Consider the following 18089-nt stretch of genomic DNA (forward strand, 5'->3'; position numbering starts at 1 on the left):
AATATCATGTAGAGTGGTATACAGACAAGGTTTGTTGTGTGATTTTGGCTTTCTATTGGTTTCCTGAGTCCTCAGGGCTACCACAAAGAGAAATACTCTTGATTAAGTATGGCTATTTCTCACTAGGAGAAATGGTCATTCAAATTGCAGGTGAGAGACTTCCAATCTACAAAAGTAATTCACAAATTGTTACCAATTATTAATGATCATTTAATCATCACTAGTATTTAATATTCATCTACATGGTTGTATTTTTTTTTTTAACCTTCCCTGCTCCTTGAATGTATTTTTGTCCCATCCAAAGCTATGTTCTCTCCTAATCTGATTCCTGGTATCCTCTATTCCCTTCCTGTATGCTCAACAGCTATTCCAAGGCATGCGTATTTCTCACTTGGGCCAGTGTCCAGGCAGTTGAGACATAGAAATGTTCAGCTTTGTGCTAATTGGAGATTCAAGCTGTGTATGCATTGGGAAAATCGCTCAAGAAACTTGATTTGGTATATGGATTAAAAATGATTAGAGTGAAATTCTGTTCTGCATGATTAGATATTTGTTTTCCTAAAACCTCTCATAAATAAGATTATATTCCTCTTCCCCAGACAGTGATGTTCCTAGTGTTTTTTTCCTTTCAGGTAGTCATTATGCCTACGACACGTCTTTGGCCTCCTTACCCTTGGCATGACAGTATTAACAATCCTTACAAAAACATTTATCCCTATCTTAAGCCTTTTTGGTGGTATTAAATCTACCATCCCACGTTTCCAAGCTGGTTGATGGATGTATGCAAATGCATGGTGCTAGGGAAAGACTTTTTAATATACAGCACCAGTAAATTACTGAGATTATTACAAGATGAGAGAAGGCATGATAAACTGTTCTGTTGTTGACTATATATTCCCAAGATGTAATGGTGATAGACAAGCATACAGGCAAATAGATAGGTGTTTGGGACAGCTATCTTTGAGAACCTCAAATATAAATAATGTTCTGTGTTATCTGTTTGCTTTGTCACTTCTCAAGCTGCACGAGCAGTTCCCTCTTCAAGCTTCCAAGCTTTTTAACTTGGGTATATGAAGAAGTAAACCTTTCCATTTCTATTTGCTTCCCACAAATAGTTCCCAGAAGGGAGCGTTGTGTGGAGGAGCAGGTATTTAATACCTGTGCGTGGCTCTTTGCTGCCTGGTCTGTGGCTGTGGCATTCTGCACTGTGACTGAGAAAAACAAAGCATCCATAAACGCGAGCCCATGGGATGCAGCCCTGCCGGCTCCGTGCCGCTGCTGCACGCAGGGCTTTGCTCCCGTGCCCCCTGGGATCGCCCTTTGCTGATCGGAGCTCCGTTGTAACGTGGAAAACGGCGGCAGATGGCGCTCAGGAACGCACGGAACAGCTCCGGGCTCCTCGGGGAGAACGGAGCGATGCCCGGGGTGCTGCCGCAGCTGGATGGGGCGGTGGGAAACACAGTGGGAAGGAGGGAAAGGCAGGGGGTAAAGCAGGAAAAACCCCAAATCCTATCTTGAAGTGCAGTTGCAACTTTTGCTTTGGCATGGCAAGAAATTTGCACGAATAAAAATAAATGCTAATTGTACAGAGGGGATATAATTTGGCTGTAGATTCTAGCAGCGTCGAGAAAATGCCATTTAATTTCTACAGAACCTAACTGACTCCTCCATACGGGAAATACTTCCGTGGCCGAGCCAAAAAATGCATTCCCAGTGTTGCAGCAGAGGGACAAGAGAACTTATTTTCAATATCCTTGTTTTGGCTCAGTTTATTTTTCTTATCGTTATAATTTTGCAATTTTTTCTTCAAACCACTCAGGATGTCTTTCTGTTTTTGTTTTTTTTTTTATTGCCTGCTTTCTGAACCAACACCCAAGCACTTGCAGGAGATGATTTATGGCTCTGAAGGCAGGAGCTTTGCTGTCAGTGGGGCTTGCTTTGCCAGCAGAGACCTGTACCTGAGCAGGTCAGCAGAATGGATTGCATTAAAGAAAGTAAAATACATTAATTTTGAAAATAAGGAGGACAGTGATATGGGGGGAAAGTGCATGCATCTGTTATTTGTTTCTACAGTTAGAAGCAGATTGTGCTCTGCATTTCAACCAGATAAAAGTCTTCCTTCTTTTTAACAGCAACAACAAAATCTACTTAGTAGCAGTATTAGGTATTAAGAATTTGGATTTTTGTTGCTTTTTTTTTTTTTTTTTGGTCACAAAGTGGGCTTTACAAAACAGAGTGAAATCTCAGAAGTGACTATCAGAACTTGGCCTCATAAGCACAAAACCACAAATGCTTGGTGCATAAGCAGCTTTTGACATGTCAAAGCTTTCGACAAACCTCAAGTACACAGCTGCAGGAGAGCTTTCTGTGTTACGTATGGAAAGGAAATTGCTGCCCCCATTTTGGAGATGGGCAGCAGCGTGTTCCCAGCATTGTGTTACCAGTGCCAGGCTGCAGGCAGGGTGGGAGCTGTGAGAAGGGCTTCTCAGCAAAGCACGGACACAACTGCTGGCCATGCACCATCCCAGTGCAGATGGCAGGGCTGGCTGGCATCCCGAGCTTTGTCTATGTAAACCTGAGCTGCTGGCTTCCAGGAATTGCCTAAAACCTCCTAGGCTTGTAGTTTGACAAACCTTGTTTACCCTTGTGTCACATGATATGAGGCCACTCTTGAACTGGCCTGTGGGCTTGGCATCAGTCTGGGCTTCCTGACAAAGAGTGAAACTTCAATAGTAATGAAAACAGCATCCTAAGCCCTGGCCATCTGTAAGGTTTTCTCCCCGTGGTGTACCAGCTGCTGGCCATGCTTGTGGACCCAGCTGCAATTAGGATGTGCAGGGGTGGTGCATTTGGCCTCAGTTATGCTTGTGAAATGCAATGCTAGCACAACCCTGGGGTCAGGATTCATTGTCTACTTGAGAACTGTCTGAGTAAGAAAAGGAGTTAAGCTGAGTAAAGCAATGGGGGAAAGGCTCAGATCAATATTTCAGGAAGCCATCTGCACTGAAGCAGCTGTGCCCAAGACAAGGCAGTTGAGCAGAAAAGTGAAAGACAAAGTAGCTCTATAGCTCTATGATGTTACTGCTAAGAAGTCCTCAGTTTGGGTGACGCTTCTTGGAAATTCAAGTGCAATCATTCCAAAATAAAAAGTCCGTAATGCTTATTTCTTTAGGCATATTCTTCCAAAGGTCAAGCTCAAGGCTGCAATTTTCAGCTTCTACTTGCATTGATTCCAAGAAGAATTTGGAAAGCTAGTTGCAAGCCATGTGGTTCACAGTCAGCAGAACCTTAGGAAAGGTTTCCCCAGACCACCTCCAAAGAAATGGTCCAGGGTTGGAATGTTCTATGGCAACTGTCAGAAAATCTTGCTCCTTTCTCATGGAGCAAGTTTCATGTTGCATGACATCTCCCTCACCCTGTGAGAGCTATTACTACTATGTGAAATCTGTTAGCAGCTTAACACTCAGTATTAAGAAGGAAAAAAAAAACTGTTTATGTACTTATCACAATGTATTAAACAATGTTTTCATCAAAGGCTTTATTGCTGGGATGACCTGCCACCCTTGTAGGGAAAAGGGCATCCAAGACAGGAAACATATGTGTAAGATTTCCTCTGTCAGTATTAATAAGATCAGGCACAGAACAGTGTCTGTGTGAGAGCAAGAAACAACAAAATAGCTGCAAAGCTGCTCATTCTCAGATGAAGGTGAAAGGTTTTTCCTGTCTGACTGGAAGACTTCCCATTTCTTATTTACTGACAATATTTTCCATAGTCTTCTGGCTCTTGGGAAGGCTCTCTCACATATCCAGTTTGCTATCGTCACTTCCAGTGATATTATTTATTTTATTGGAAGAATTAGGTGTTAAAAAAGCTAATAACTCTTTTTGATCCCTTAAGATGATAATAGTATGTCTGTTTTAAGCCTGATTCTTCAGCTGTGATAAAAAATCTGTACACTTTGCACATGCTTGTGTGTGTACACATGTACACATCTGTTAGGGATTCTGTGGTGTGTGAGTTCTCAGGAGGTGAGAACCTCTTATTTATTTCTGCTTGCTTGCTAACCTTTTAAATCAGAAGAGATTGCTTAATGACAGTCTCATGCTTGAAAGCACTACTCATTCTGCACCCACTAGTTTGACTCATGGCCAGACTGACTCAAACCTTGCAGGAGTTCCCTGGGGTGTGCTGCTATCCAGCTTATCCGATGAAGCTTTGCAAAGAAACAGAGCAAGATCTCTTGATGCTTTCAGTTTGTCTTGACCTGAGCTTTGGTGAGTAGCACCATATCCTTGTGTTGTCTGAGCATTTCTTGTTGTCTGAGGTTTCTTGTAGATGAGGCTGAGAGCAAAAAAAAAAAACATAACAGTGAAGGTCAAGGTGTTCTGAAGAATGGCTTCTGCATATCTCAGGCAAATCTGAAATCAACAGGTTTGGGTGTGAAGCAGTGGAGATGCAGCAGGACTGATTAGAGCATGCTGCCAAGCCCACTGTCGAGGCAGGATAAATTAGCTGCCTGCTGGGTTTCACGCTACTGAAGCTGGCTGACTCCACTCCCTGAGCTAGGCATCACATTTTCAACACATATCATCAGTGCATCAGATAACCTGCCTCTGTGAGAAGTGCGTTTACATGCACAGGCTGCCCAGAGAGCTGTGGATACTGCATCCCTGGAGTTGCCTGAAGCCAGATTGCACAGGGCCCCAGGCAGCCTGATCTGCTGGGCACAGGGGTGGAATTGGATGATTTTTGAAGTCTCTTCCAATCCAAAACATGCTATGATTCTATAATCCATTGTTTTCATTTCCTATGAACTTAACTACAAGGTTACCTGTCTTGGAAATTACCCTGCAATTTGAAGCTTTATATTCCCCTCTAGGTGTTCTATTATCTAAATAAAAATGATTAGTAGGTGAAAATCAAATCTTCCTTGATACTAAAACCTCAATTTCAACCACACATTTGACAAGTACATATGCTGTTATAAATTATTCAATTCTCATAACTTTCCATTGGCACTAATAGAAGAAAGGTGTATCTGTTTCTTCCCGTTAGGAATTCTGCTTTTTCATTCTCAGAGAGTTTTGTCCTGTGAGTAACATTAGCAGCATGCAGAAGGATCACTTCACCTTTTTCCCCATTGTTTTCCATCTAAATTGTTAGACATACAACAGAAAATCCACATGGTAACCGGGTACCATTAATTTTTAGAGTCTAATTGTATGCCTTTTGCATCTAAATCTTCCCATCAGGTTTCACTGCAGGAGTTCTTCAGGAATGTTCTGGATTGTTGTCTTTAAATCTCATTCCTTAGCTGGGGGTTTGGTGTTCATTTTGTTTACATTTTCTTCTTTTCTTTCAGTTATGCTTTGAGCCTCCTGCTGCATCTTCCTGAATAAATGCAATAGAACAGGCTAAAAACTAAACCTTTACCTTCCAAGACGCCAATTTTATTTCCATCCACATTTCAGAAGAGCAAATTCCTTTTCAGACAGATGAGATCTAGGATGCAATTTTTTATTAAACTATAAGTAACGTGGTTAAAGTTTTGTTGGAGCTGTTGAAAAGATAAACCTATCTGGAAACATTAATCTTTACCCTCGATGCAAAAAATATTCTGGGTTTGTAACTTTCTAGACTTCTGGCTGGTCGTCTTCACCTTCAGGGAACCCACCAAAGCAGTGACCATCATGCTAGGCCCAGCAAGGAGGTGGGAAGAGGCTATAGCACAACACTGAGGTACACTGTAGTCCCTACTCTTGCAGAGTTTTCCAAAAGGCTGCTACAATATGAAGGGCATCTCAACAAAATAATGACATAAATGTTTCGTTATCTTAAATATAGAAGTCAGTTCCTTCTCTGCTGTTATTTTTTCCCTCTCTAGAAAAAAATAATAATTATTATTATATTTCATTTTTATGTGCACTTTCTGAAGAGTAATGCATTTCCAAGAAAAGGATTCAATCTCTCAAAGTGAGGTAATAAAACTGAAGCTGTAATGAAACTCACTGGATATACAAGGAGATATTTCACTTAGGCAGTGGAATAAAAATCTCGTTACATTCCTGATCAGAATAATTCACGACCAGAATGGCTCATCCTATTTTTAATTGTCTTTGTTTTTCAAATAAAAGTTACAGATGGTTTGGATAAATCATTGTCTGTATAACTTTGGTTGTGAATGGCTCAGGGAATCTCAAGGGGCACTTTCAGTTTTTAGGGCTATTTATTTATTGGACTACACCAATAAAGCATAAGTCCAGAGATTTACTTTTTTATTCTTTTATAGTACTTAAAATGTATAAACCCAATAGAAACGACAGCAAGAAACACCAAGGATGAGCTTGCACAGAAGCTCTGAACGATATTTCCCATCTTTTTCTACCAAGATTTTGGGAAAAGAAAAAAGAAGTATTTTTGTTGAAATTCTAGGGTAGAATACAGTAGTTACACAACTGAGATCCATTGCTGCTTTTTGAAAAATATCTGAAGTTCTTGGTTAAAACAAAAGTTGAGATGTCATGGCACATTTAATCTTATTTGCTAACAATGGTTGCTCTAAATACATTGTATTTAGTAGGTATGCACATAAGCCCCATTGTGACTGCTGTGTTTTATCTGATATCTCTCAATCTGCATGTTCTCATCTCCATTGTCCTTTTAATAGCCCTTTTATAAACTGGAAAGATCCTGCTCCTTAGTTTACTAACTTATCACGCTTTTAAATGCCCCATCACTTTCACCGCATAATTAGAATAATGAGACTTACTGTTCTTCAAGCCTGCATGGCATTGATTTAGCTACAAACTAGATCAGTGTATTTTTTCTCTGGCCTTAAATCTTACAGACATGTAAGTGATACTTGTGATAAATTACAGATCTGCCCAAGCATCCAAGGCCTCACGCAAAAGACGAAGAAGGAAAATCGTACTCTATATCTCAAGCATCTTTAAACCAGAACTATGTATATCTACTACAGAGGTATAACAAAAAATCTTGGTTTGGTGTGACAGAGACTGATGCTCACCTGCACAAACATAATGATTCTAGTTTAGCTATTACAGGGGAAAAGTATACCTCGGTGTGTGGACTATACTCATTTATCTGGCTAAATCTGGGAAAAAAATTGAAAAGGACCATCAGAGAGATGCTGATGATGAATGAAATCTTTCTATTTCTGCTATTCTACAAGATATTTCTTTAGCAACTGGACTGTTGCAAAAGATTTGTCATAAAATTTGAGAGCAGCTTCCACTAGTTGTGGTGATGAGAGTACATTGCTCGATACATCTTAAATTGCTTCCTGCTCTTGGTAACTCTGATGGACCATTGTTCAGAACCATATTGTTATGTATACACTGTCAGCTTGAATAATGAGAAACTCACAATGGGACACTGAAGTTATTCTCTTCATGACTATAAAATAAAAACAACAACAAAAACAAACTAAAAACAAGCAGCATGAAGTACCAGCAAGGATCCAAGAAGACTGATCATTTCAGATGCTAAACATCTTGCCAAACATCTGTTAATCTCAGACTATGAATGAAAGCAGGATGAGGTTTGCACAAGAAATGGCTCTGCCTCTGAGCAAAGAAAGCCAACACACCATTGCAAAGTAAATGCAAATCTGTTCCCATTTGCCAAATTAATCAAGTTCACGTAATCGTATTTGTTGGCTTTTCCAAAGATAAGTTTGTCAGATGGGCCGAAGTCTGTGATGACATAGATAAACAGTATCTGGTGAATGTAAGGATGCATTCAAAATTAATATGGATGGGGATGAGAGTTCAGGAGAGGTGAAGAAGTTGTATTGGCGAGAAGAATGCCATTTTCACACAAAGCCAAATACAAAAATATGAGAAGCAGAGAAAATCAGAGAACAGCTAACTCTGAATATCTAGTGATTTCAAATATTTGTCTTCTGAGTAAGGAACGCAAAAACAGACAAAAAATTAAATATAGGAATGCAATTGATTTTGATTGCAGTTTCACACAGAGCCAACAAAGATAACTGTAGCTTTCCACCTTTGTAAATCATATGAATGACAAGGTAAAAGAAAGTGCTTTTGTTTATCAATCTTTCTTTTGCTAAAGAGCTGAGCCTAGGAAAGGGAAAAATAATAACCCCTTAAAGGTGGCAATGTTAAAACCCATCAAAATAGTAAAAAATATACAATATGAATTCCGAGATAAAGGTAGTGAGAATAAGACTAAAAGAAAATGAAAATTAATGATGAAGAGGTTCACTGAGCTTCCTCCAGGTCTGTTATCAGCAGTGAACCATTAGTCAGAGGTACTGTGGTATGTCGTAGTAAATGGGTTCCATAGATAAACTGCAGCCTTCCTGTGTAACCAACCAGTGCCTTCGCCGCACTCAGCCTGATTATACTGGTAGGGACTGTAAAGCCAAATTAAACTCCCAAGGTTTAGGCTGAAGCTAACCAGTACAGCCCTTCCTGACTTGGGAGAAGGATGAGTTGTTTTGTTATTTAACTTTGGGATGTGGCCAAGCAGCAGAACTGACTTTTTTTACTACTATTTGTACGAAAGACTTCAAATATTGCTGTTATGTTCAGCAGTTCAGCTTGCAGTACACATAGACTGCAACAGGTTGGGAAATCTGCTCTCCTCCTAGGGAGCGTCTGACTTTTCAGTTAGGGCATCCAAAATCACACATGCAGTTGCCCTGGCCTAAAATTGCTTTGATTATCGCCTTGACAGAATTTGCTTTCTGGTGATTACTCAAAGTTTCCAACAAAATGTCAAAACTCCAAAGCTTTGTTGGCATCGTTGTTGATGCCAACTTCTCATACAGGAGTGACTGAGGTGCCTTAGTTTGTTAGGCCTGGAGTAGAGGAGGCTGAGGGGAAGCCTCATGGCAGCCTGCAGCTCCTCATGGCCCTGCAGCTCCTCACAGTGAACAGAGGAGCAGCTCCCTCTGTATTTAGAGCAATGGGTTTTTACCCATATTCTGACAACTCTGAAATACCTGCACTAATACTGAGAGTTGCAAGCAGTACAGCAGCAGGAACATATATATTGTCATCTCCATGTGGCACATTTACTGTGGGCTAAAGTAACTTAACAGTAGATCGTGCCTTTTTATGAAGCTTTTAGCTGTCTGTGAGTTAAATCAGAATAAGCTTAGGATCACTAATTTCGAAGATCTGACAAATTTATGATAGACAAGCTCACTAAGCAAAGCTGCATGTCAAAAGACAAAACCGTTGTTCCAGTATTGGGCAGATTACTATAACACTCAGTACTGGCAAAGCCAGACCAGCTTGGCTAGCTGTTCTACCCTACCACTCCATCTCCAGTCCTTTCTGCTACCATACATGCAGCTGCTTTCTCCTACAATAGATTCTGGATGTTAGGCTTTGTTTAAACAATACAAATAATCATAATTCGTGTTTGTCTGACTGCATAATGTACATGAGTTGAGCTTTTTAGCTGGCGGAACAGAGAAAGGATGGAAAGAAAGAAAATCCGCACAATAAATATTTTATTTCCTACATCATTCATCCAGCTTTCGATGTGCAGCAGAGAAAGGTGACTTTCAGATTCCTGGAAAAAAAAATTTGAATGCCTTAAAGTGACTCAATTTCTCTTTCTCCCACTGTAAGTCTGAGCTAGAGCTTACGATAACTTAGAATTAAGCTAATCTCCAAGTAGGTGTTGATTGTAGACACCCAGCTATATATTTCTCTAGAAAATTTATAGAAAGTGAATTGGATTGTGCTAACCCAGGGCACAGTGCTGCACAGACAGGATGTTTTGTTCTACCCACCTGCAATATTTTAACAAACTAGGAGGAAGACAGATGGAAGGACAACTTGCCCATGTTATTGTTTATCTCACAGAAAGACAATACTGCAGTTTGTCATCCTCACTTACTACCAGCTGCGTTCTGAGCTCTGTCTCCTGAATATTTCCCTGTTCTTACAATAACTGGAATGGTGAGTAGCAGCTTCCCACCCCCAACCCAAACTTGCTTTTCCCCCTCTGTTTCCCAAATAACATTTCCTTTATCCACCAATTTCTGCACAAACATTTGGCTTGAAACATCATGAGCTAAAGAGATGAACAAAGCATCGCCAAACACAGAAAGCAAAAACAGGAATGAGAAGTCACTTGCTATGCTCCACAAGATCCTGGCTCCCAGGGAAAATAAATGCTATCTCCAGGGATATCACCAGGGAGGCGCTGATGTAAGAAGGAGGAACATGGGGAGTACTGGTGCAAACCTCCCCACGCAGCAGAGCCATTGGCATTGCTAAACAGCCTGAGTGATACCTGGATAGTGTAGCCCCATTTGTGCAGCACGCAGCTGGACTCTCAGCGCCAAGAAATTAAAAACCAATCAGCTTTATTGGCCTGTCGCTGCCAGGGCAATTAGCACTCATTTCTGACAGCATATGCCCATGCACTGCACTGGTTCGCAGGAGTGCCTCTCACAGCCTTTGCTGCTCTGAATGCTCCAGGCACGGAGCAGAGGTGGCTGCTGCTCCTCGAGGCCTTTCTCTGGTCCCCCGTTTCTTCAAAGCCATAGGGGCAACAAGCTGAGAAGCAGCAGCATCCTCCTTCCTTGTGGCGGAAGCATAAAACATGCTGGTCATTAGTTCCCCTTAGATCTGTAAAAGCAGCAGGACTAAGCTGCTTCCATTCTTTGGCTGAGAAGCTAATCTCAAAGGCAGGAATGCATATTTTGGGAAGAAACATAGAAGATCCCTATATGCAGGCTACAGGAGGTTTCCCTGATGCTTTAATTAAGTGTGTATATTTGGGGATGCTAAATAAGTAAATTGAAGCCTAGATATTAGTTCTTTAGAAGGAGCTGTGTTTTTATATCTCACTTCTGCATTTATAATTGCGCAGAGCACATAAAAACAACATGTATTTAAATCAGAGCATCCTTCTAAATATACCTAACCTCTACACATAAAAACTCTCAGCAGGTGCCTTGTTAAACAATAAGGAACATAGGAGGCAGATTGCTGTTATGAAGCCTTTGGTGAAAACTAATTGTGTGCTTGTGTTTCTTTATCAGTTGTAATAGTAAATGTCTGTGGTACAAAGAGACTTTCACACTTCTAGCTAAGCTAAGCAGTGCAAATTCAAGATACCATCTGCCTTAGTTTTTAAGGCCTAAAAGCTAAAGATATTAATATTTGATTCCGTGAGCACCAGGGTATCTTTGAGAACATAAGCTGAGCCCCAAAGACTTCATGTAGCAATTTTTACAAATTCAAATGAAAAAAAAAATCAGCCATTATTCAGGATGAAGTCTCCCAAAACAAACGAAAGTACAAAATATAACAGATTTATTGGATACAATCTAAATGTTATTTTAACATTAAAAATAAACAAGCTACTTCCACATACCTTATGGAAAAGGTAATAATAATTATAAGCCTTTCTATTTAGCTTCAACTTTCTTTCTCCTTTTACTACAACATTTAATGAAGCTGCTAGGGATTTTTGAATGCAGATGCTACAAGTAGAATCTGACAAATATATGAGCTGCTGAATCCTTAGCTAGCACATCCCATAATTCAATAGCAGCCTGAAGCAAGAGAGGTGCTCATATTAGTTTGAATTCCAAGAGAAGCCACAAGCTATGAACAAATTCTGCTTTTTCACTTCTCCATACCCGAACAGATCCATGAATTGCATACAGCTAAATTTGTATGCTACTACAGAGAACAACAGATTTTAGTCCTGCCAACAGAAAGACTTCTAAGTAATAAAAAATAACCTTTTAAAAGCTAATTTATCAATCCCTGGGAAATTTAGATCAACAAATAAGATCTCAGGGTCCATAAAAATATAATGCAACATTTTAGAAGTTGCCTTTTTTCTCTACTAAACAGTTACAACAGCCTACAAAAGGCCATTGCCATCTTCCAAAATCACCTAAAACTTCCTTTAGCACAAAGCCTTTCATAGAAGGAAATGAGGCCAGACATTTGATCTGAGATCAGTGGCCACTTGGGAAATGCAGTTTAGAAGCTGGGTACCCCCTTGTTGCAGGCTTTGTTCTCGTCACTGAGGAAGTTAAAGAAGATGTTTAATTTTATTTACTTTTGATCCTGCTTGACAGGTCTTCAAGCAGTCTCTTTTTAGATATGACACGATTAAGCTTTTTTTCTAATGGAAAAAAAAAAAAGAGTTTGAATTCTTTGGGAGGGGATTATGGGTAATCTGCTGCTTCTAAAAGGCACGAGTGAGCACCTTTCTGGTTTAATTGTACAGAGATTGGATGGTAAGCTCTTGGGAGAAAAAAATGCTGGTGGTGTTTAGGTTAGAAAAATGGATATTCATTTTCATCAGATCAGAGTGTGTAGATGAAATCTTTTGTTAGGGTCCTTTTTAAACTGAGCAGCCTGTAGAAATCACAAATCTAGATAATAACAGCTCCTGACCAAAGCAGAGGGGTAGCACAAACTCTGGCAAAGAATGAACAGACAGTGCTCAGATGAGCTGGTGGAATATTTCACTATTGATATTTTATTTAAGGTTTCCAAGATTTTCAAAACATTTTCTCTCTTCTGAACAGCTCCTGAGCATTTGACCTGCATGTATTTCCTCTGGAGCTACGAAGGTCCTTATAGAAAAGGTAAGCTGTTGCACCATGGCTGGTCTTCCTCAGGAGTCCTTTCTCTGACCTTCACTTTCCCACTGCAAAAATTAATTCCCTAACCCATGCTGCTAAAGCACAAAGGGTCTCTGTGCTCCTGTTTCATCTGAAAATGCACAGGCTGTCTTTGGTCTCATTAATTTCTCAGTTAACTTGAGCTATCTGTCGAGGCAGAAGATTAGCACCTTTGGAAACAGTGTGGGGGTGTTTCCTTTGCTCAGGAGTTTAACTGTATTGACTATGCAGAACAACAATTAAGTATGAGAAATCTTGCCTCATCAACGTCTCTTCCATTTTGAGAGGCGCAAACAGGTTTGAATTCTATATTAACTGACAGACAGCTTAATTGATTCCCCTTCATCTCATTTTAAATGCAGCGATGGTCTATGCACAACCTTGAGTAGGTGTAATGGAAAAAGGCCTCCCAGCTGCTTTCCTTCTCTATGAGAGTATTTTGGCCTATGGCACTAGAGAATTGAAAGTAAAAAACAGCCTCACCAAGGTGTGAGTGCACTCGGATATGGATACAGTGGGGGCTCCACGCTGACCACTTTTACATCCATGGTTCAGTTTAGTTTTTAAGCAGAAAATTCCCAAATCTCTAATCAGCTCACTTCTTTCTCCTCTTTCAGCTTTTAATTGTTGCTGAATGGAGGAAAGTAGCACAGGTATAGGGCACACAAATCAAATGTTTGTCCCAACTTCACCCCCCTCCTTGCAGCATCTTCTGGGAGGCCAAACGAACAGAATGGTAATCTCATTTATTAGGAAACACTAATGAGTGTGTTCAATCTAAAGTGAAGACCCTATTGTGCATAGGTCAGCTGCATTTGAAACCTAAGGAGACTCAGGGAACTGTTTTACTGCAAGATGTTAATTAGCTTTATTGAAAACAGGAGCAGCTTAAAAATGTAACAAAAATGCCTTTCCTATGGATGTGCTGCTAAGAAGACAAACTTCCAGCTACTGACTGGGAGGGATGGAAAAGTGCACAAAGATAACCACTTGATTGTAAGAGATGGAAAAAAACCATTACCATGGTTTTTAACAACTTACTATAATAGCCAATGATATCATCTTGATTTCACAGTGAAACTCAATTTTGTGTGTCAGCAAAGCAATCTTAAACAGCTGAGCAGATGTCAGCTGCATATCTGCCACGTCAGTGATCAGGAAAGATCTTTTTCATGAGCAGCAATAGAGTCATTGCAAGGAATATTGGGTTTTTTTTGTTTTTTTTTGTTTTTTTTTGTATACTTTGCAATGAGTGTGGAGGGTTGCAAGGCTTAGAAAAAGTAATTCCTAATCTCTGTTAGTCATGGATTTTGTTTATGTGGCTTTATCCAAAATGGTTTCTGTTATTAGTAGAGAAGTGAGAAGCCAAGAAGAAGCTCTTGGATAAGTGACTTTTGGAGAACACTTCAGACAGGACTGGTATTTCAGTTCATTATTTTCAAACTAACTTCTACAACAAATCAGTATACAGCCCTTGTAGCATCTGGGTAGCTTCCTAAAGCTATTTCCTAATATTCCTGCTCAGTCTTTTTTTTTAAGATGAGTACAGTTCAGCACCTGAGCATCCCATTGCAGCATCCACCTGGCTGTATTACTGTGACTGGAGTTTTTACTGACACACACGGTTCTTGAAAGCACAGTTCAAGTTCTTATGCATGAGTAATAATGCTAGAAAGGAGTTTTTCACCCACTTCTCGTTATTACTAGTGGTGTGTTGTTGCTGGAAGCTGGGTAAGACTGTGAAACATCCAAAATAAGATGACTGCAGCACTGTGAAGGAGATCTTTGCTATTGCAAACGGGGGAGGGGAGAAGAGTGATTGTTGAAGCTGGGAGTCTTGAGTGCTAATCAGACAAACTGCCCACTGCCACATGACAAAATGAATAGGCTGCACACAGTTATGGATCACATACAACCTTGTGTTTTCAATCTGGGTTTCCAGTCATTGACCAGACATATCTTCTCTTCATCTCCTCCTTGAAGGGACTTGCTCAGTAACCTCACATCTCACTTGTAGTTATTTTTCCAGAATTGAGGGTTGAACTTTAAATTCCACCTCTCCACTGAGGTTAGATTTTTTTGAAGAACTGAAAAACTGTTGGTTTTCAAGGGAGTGAAGCTGGGGCTAATGATTGGCCATGAGTTCTGTTGTGTTGTACTTTGTTTCAATTCTTGCTGCTGCCTTAAACTTTGAAATCTGTGAACCTTGCTATAAATCTGTTCTCAGAGGACCAAATTAGAAACTGCTTTTCTGTGTTAAAAAAAATAAATAATAATAATGCATGAGGTTTGAATGAATAATACAGTGCTTAACTGGACAATGAGATCCTGGTAAATGTGGATAAATGCAGGCTGGATTTTCAAAGGAGCTCAGAATTCTACACTCACACTACTCTATTCCAGTGTTTCAAATATCACTAACCTTTTTGCACACATGAGATTCTACTCTTGTTCAGGAAACTCTTGTGTCTGTGGATCTGCTAAGTCATGGCCTGAACCAATGATTGAACACCTGGTGAGCACAGGTGAAAGCAATTCACCAAAGTGACCAGAAGGGGTGGAACCAGGTTCCATTCTCCCTAAGCCTTATTTAAGGGTTGGCTGTGAGAAGGGGAGGATCTCTATATGGAGATCTCTCTTCTTGGATTATTTAGTGAACATCCATTCTTAGGATGGGTAAGTAATTTTTTTTTTTTTTTGTTTATTTATTTATTTTTTGGTGTGGAGTAATTTAGAACTGCGTATCTGCATTTGCCTTTACCTACAGTTTGTAGCGTTGTTTTGTGGTTTTTCAAAGCATGAGATTTTGAACTTTGGCTTATCCAAAAATTTGTAATGTGCCTTAGAGTTTGCAACCCCAGGCCTTAGAAGCAAGAGAAGCCTTTTTAGCTGTGCTTTGCTAGCGTTTCATTAGGATCAGTAACTTAACTGCAGACAATTTCTTTGTATTTTAAGAGCGGACAAAATTATTTTGGTTTTAAGGCTAAGAGTAATTTCAGAGGGTAATCTTTTGAGGAGTTCTTTAGTGCAGAACGGTGGAATTTCTGTTGTGCTTCCTAGTTTGTTTTTTCTTTTTCTACATTCAGCAGGCAATAAGTTGGTATCTCTGAGTAGTGTAGTGGAATGAGTTGCTTAAATAAGAGACAAGCATTGACTTTATTTCAATTACCCAAATTTAGTGGATTTTGAGGTGAGTAGACATACAGCTCTAACCTTCTGCATACTGCTGGCTATTACCATTGCTGGGAATCCTATAGCTTTCTGTGCTCTAATACAAACTCATCTTCCTGTTCTAAAGCAGAAACAGTTCCTCCTGCACAATCACTACTGGATGTTACTTCAGCCAGTGCTTAAATCCCTAAAGAAGTGATTTTTGACAAATGCCCTAGCTACCCTATGCCAGCAGTTTTACTTGTAGTCATTAAATAATTAGTACCCTGGCTTTAATTTGAACGAGTCAGGCTTTCTTTCCTCCAGTGGTTCTTTTTGTGCCTGTGGTATATTGGATGATCGCTTTCTTCTGAGTATTTTTGTGTTGTAGCCAAGCCACTTCTGGATATCTAAACAGATTTTGATAAGCTAAACAGTCTTTTTGCTGATGCTGAGTGTACAGATTAGGCTGGATGGATAATCACTTGGATCAAACCACAAGGAGGAACATACAACTTCAATCAAAGATGGAGTCAGATGTGGACTTGTGCATCCTGTGCTTGCAATGTCAGCAGGCATTGCATGGACACAACATCTTTTAGGTTTGATACAACTGCCTTTAATGACAAAGCAAACTGTAATAATAAAAACTCTTTACCTCCTGTGTTTTGAGCTGAGGTTTGTTAAAGAATTGCTTTTATTTGACCCTGATGGCATGTCCTGCCTGGCTCAGCTGACGGGTTATTTTGTGGCACTTAAACAGTTTTGATTCCTAAATATGTGGTTTAAGACTCTGATTTCTGTGTGGCATAGGCCATGTTCCAGGCATACTAGAAAGGTGGTTTGTGCACAGCATAGTTTCTGAGCCACTACGTAAATCAAGTGGTCTCTCAAGGTTTTCTGTCTGAGATGCCTGAGATCTGATTTATCAAATTTGTTGCATTGCATTTCTGTCTGCTGAGGTAGTCTCTTGTGAAGCATACGTAATAGCTCATGAAAGCTGTGTATATGGCACAGATACCTTGTGTTTTCTTTGGAAGGAAAATAAATGTTTTAAAAAACACTATTTCAGGGTCCTTTAATGCTTGCACTTGCGTTTGAGGAAGGGGGGAATTACTGTTCTTACTTCAAACTTAAGTTTTTCATTTTACATTTTGCGTAACCGTCAGATGACTATTATGAGAAATTGAACTAATTTCCACATGATCGCAATGCAGAGACCCACCCTGAATATTTTCACTCTAAGATAAAGAAACAGAAGGAAATTACTTTCATGGAGTAATGTATTTCAATGGTCTTAAATAATTGTGGTTGGTAATGACACTGCTGCTGATTGCTGCGCTTGGTGGTCAGCTTGCACCTTGAGATAAAGCTGAGAAAGTAAGCTTCAATTATAACTCCAATCTGCAACCCTCTTCAAATAATTGAGATATTTCCCTTGACTTGAGTGGTCTTTACTTTGCAGACAAGCTCTGTGCTAATCATCTTGGAGTTGACGGTGCTGAGCTCTAGAGAGGGAGGCTGAGGAATTTAGGTTTCTTTTTTCCTTGCATTTCCTGTAAAAAGCATTGCCTTGACAGGTCGCAGCATGGGGTATAGTCCCAAAACGCAGGTCACAGTGGGGTCTAAAGTACTGAGGATTTGGGAGTCAGATGTCTCATTACTCCCAGTCACACAGCATCTTGCTCATTCTTCCATTGTCCATTGGTGTAATGGCATTCATCCTAATAGTGATGATAATATTATTGCAAGAGACATGGATTAGAAGAAATGGCTGTAGAGATTGCTAAAATTTCCATGTGAGAGAAAAGAAAGACAACTTATTTGGCAAAGTTAGAATTGCTGAGCACTTCAGGGTAATGGCAATAGAATGTATAAAAAGAAATGCACCAGGGTGAATTCTCAAGTAGATCACCAAGTAAACTCCTTGGCTGGGAGCGTAAGATCTGTGGCAACTGCCCCGTTCCAGTTCTTTTTAACCACTCTTAATACACAGATTTATCATTAGGTTGTAATACTACGCATCATTTTTCAGATTTCCGGTAATGGAAAAAATCTGTTTCAGATATTTGGTGGGGTGTGTATAACTTCAGCTAAACAGTGAGAAAGTGTAGGAAATCAATAGGGTTCTGTTTTGCATGAAATTAACAGGGTGGAATTTAAGTGACTGCCTTCTGTACACAATTTAATTATTGGAAGCATGACCTCCTTTGAAACTGAGCCCAGGAAATGCGACTCCCTGTAAATGAATTTGCATTCTATTACAGGGTAATGCTTTAA

Source organism: Lagopus leucura, unplaced genomic scaffold (genome assembly GCF_019238085.1).
Source record: "Lagopus leucura isolate 7727_CA_CO unplaced genomic scaffold, USGS_WTPT01 Super-Scaffold_100030, whole genome shotgun sequence".
Lineage (NCBI taxonomy): Eukaryota > Metazoa > Chordata > Aves > Galliformes > Phasianidae > Lagopus > Lagopus leucura.